This window comes from Triticum dicoccoides, chromosome 7A (genome assembly GCF_002162155.2).
Source record: "Triticum dicoccoides isolate Atlit2015 ecotype Zavitan chromosome 7A, WEW_v2.0, whole genome shotgun sequence".
Lineage (NCBI taxonomy): Eukaryota > Viridiplantae > Streptophyta > Magnoliopsida > Poales > Poaceae > Triticum > Triticum dicoccoides.
Window position 1 is genome coordinate 696,423,403 of NC_041392.1, and position 2,487 is coordinate 696,425,889.

The window sequence follows — 2,487 nt, forward strand, 5'->3', positions numbered from 1 at the left end:
CCCGACCCCGTCGCCGTCGCCGCGCGCGCCGCCCCTTCCCCAACCCCGTCGCCGTCGCCCCGACCACACGCCGCCACCTTCGGTCCGGCCGCCGGCGCCCTTTCCTCTTATTTTTTTTATTATTATAAAAATGTGCATATATGTATATGTTCTCTGTGTATATATGTTCATATATGCAAAAGTTAGATTTTAGAAAAACTTTATATATGCAAAAAATTATACATATATGCAAGTATATATGTATTTTATATATGCAAAAATTTATATATCTAGCTAGGAAGAAGGAAGAAAGGAAGAAGAAGAAAAACTTATATGTGAAAAATGTATGTATGTATATATGAGAAATGTATGTATGTATAGATGTATGTATGTGGATACATGAGGGGGGTCGATATACCCCCTCTCCTATAGCATTTTTGTGCATTTTAGGTTAGTGTATATATATGTTGATGTATATATGCAAAAGATAGATTTTTAGAAAAAATACTATTTTTTCTGTTGATGGTATGATGATGGTTTTTTTTCATGTTGGTGGAGAGGAAAAAGTAAAATAAGGAAAAGGAAAATAAGTAGAGAAAGAAGGAGAAGAAGAAGGAGAAGACGAGGAGAGGAAGAAGAGGAAGAAGAAGAAAAAAAGAGGAGAAGAAAAAGGAATAGAGGAGCTTCTTCTCCTTTTTTTTCTCCTCTTTTTTTTCTTCTTCTTCTTAATTTTTATCGGGAACGAGGGTGTCGAGGATCGCCGAGGGGTCGAGGGTCGGGAACTAGGGTAGAGGGTCGAGGGTCGTTAAGGGGTCAAGGGTCGAGGGTTTCAGGGTCGAGGGTTCGAGGGTTCTATAGGGTCGAGGGTCGAGGGTTCCAGGGTCGTCTAGGGGTCGAGGATCGCCGAGGGGTCGAGAGAGGTTTCCTAGTGTCAAAGTATTGAAGAAATCCATGGCTTCATCATTAGCCGGAAGTAACCAGGGCATGACGAAGTCCTCCAAAATTATTTTGGAATGGTGTCCCAGATAGGATAATTTGCCTTTTTGTATGAATTTCAGCAAAGGCCTTCCAAATAACGATATTTGGAAGGTTCTTGCTGAACTTTGTATCAAAAAGCGAATTATCCTATCTAGGACTCCGTTCCAAAATAACTTTGGAGAGCTTCGTACCATCATGCACATGTTACTTTCGCCTAATGATGAAGACATGGTTTTGTTGAATCCTTTGACACTACGCAACCTCCTGACCCCTCGGCGATCCTCTCGAACATGAGAGGAAGAAGAGGATCGCCGAGGGGTCGAGGGTTCCAGGGTCGTCGAGGGTTCGAGGGGTCGAGGATCGCCGAGGGGTCGAGAGAGGTTTCCTAGTGTCAAAGTATTGAAGAAATCCATGGCTTCATCATTAGCTGGAAGTAACCAGGGCATGACGAAGTCCTCCAAAATTATTTTGGAATCGTGTCCCGGATAGGATAATTTGCCTTCTTGTATTTCAGCAAAGGCCTTCCAAATAACGATATTTGGAAGGTTCTTGTTGAACTTTGTATCAAAAAGCGAATTATCCTATCTAGGACTCCGTTCCAAAATAACTTTGGAGAGCTTCGTACCATCATGCACATGTTACTTTCGCCTAATGATGAAGACATGGTTTTGTTGAATCCTTTGACACTACGCAACCTCCCGACCTCTCGGCGATCCTCTCGAACATGAGAGGAAGAAGAGGATCGCCGAGGGGTCGAGGGTTCCAGGGTCATCGAGGGTTCGAGGGGTCGAGGATTGCCGAGGGGTCGAGAGAGGTTTCCTAGTGTCAAAGTATTGAAGAAATCCATGGCTTCATCATTAGCCAGAAGTAACCAGGGCATGACGAAGTCCTCCAAAATTATTTTGGAATGGTGTCCCGGATAGGATAATTTGCCTTCTTGTATGAATTTCAGCAAAGGCCTTCCAAATAACGATATTTGGAAGGTTCTTGCTGAACTTTGTACCAAAAAGCGAATTATCCTATCTAGGACTCCGTTCCAAAATAACTTTGGAGAGCTTCGTACCATCATGCACATGTTACTTTTGCCTAATGATGAAGACATGGTTTTGTTGAATCCTTTGACACTAGGCAACCTCCCGACCCCTCGGCGATGCTCTCGAACATGAGAGGAAGAAGAGGATAAAAAAAAAGGAAGAAGAAAAAAAAAAGAAGAAAGAATAGAGGAGTTCTTCTCCTCTATTCTTTCTTCTCCTCTTTTTTTCTTCTTCTTCCTCTTTTTTTATCGGGAACGAGGGTCGTCGAGGGACATAGATGTAGTGTCGTCGTTGTCGATATATACCCCCTCCCGATAGCTTACTATGATTAGGTAGCTAGTTCTACGTTTGGCACTAATATATCCATCTGTCATGTTTGAATAGTAATTGCCATGTTGTAAATATTTGTAGAAACTATGGACACTGCCCTAGATGAAGCAAAAGAAGCGTTGTTGAGGGACATAAAACAACGATCACCTGCTACTGTCTGTAAGTA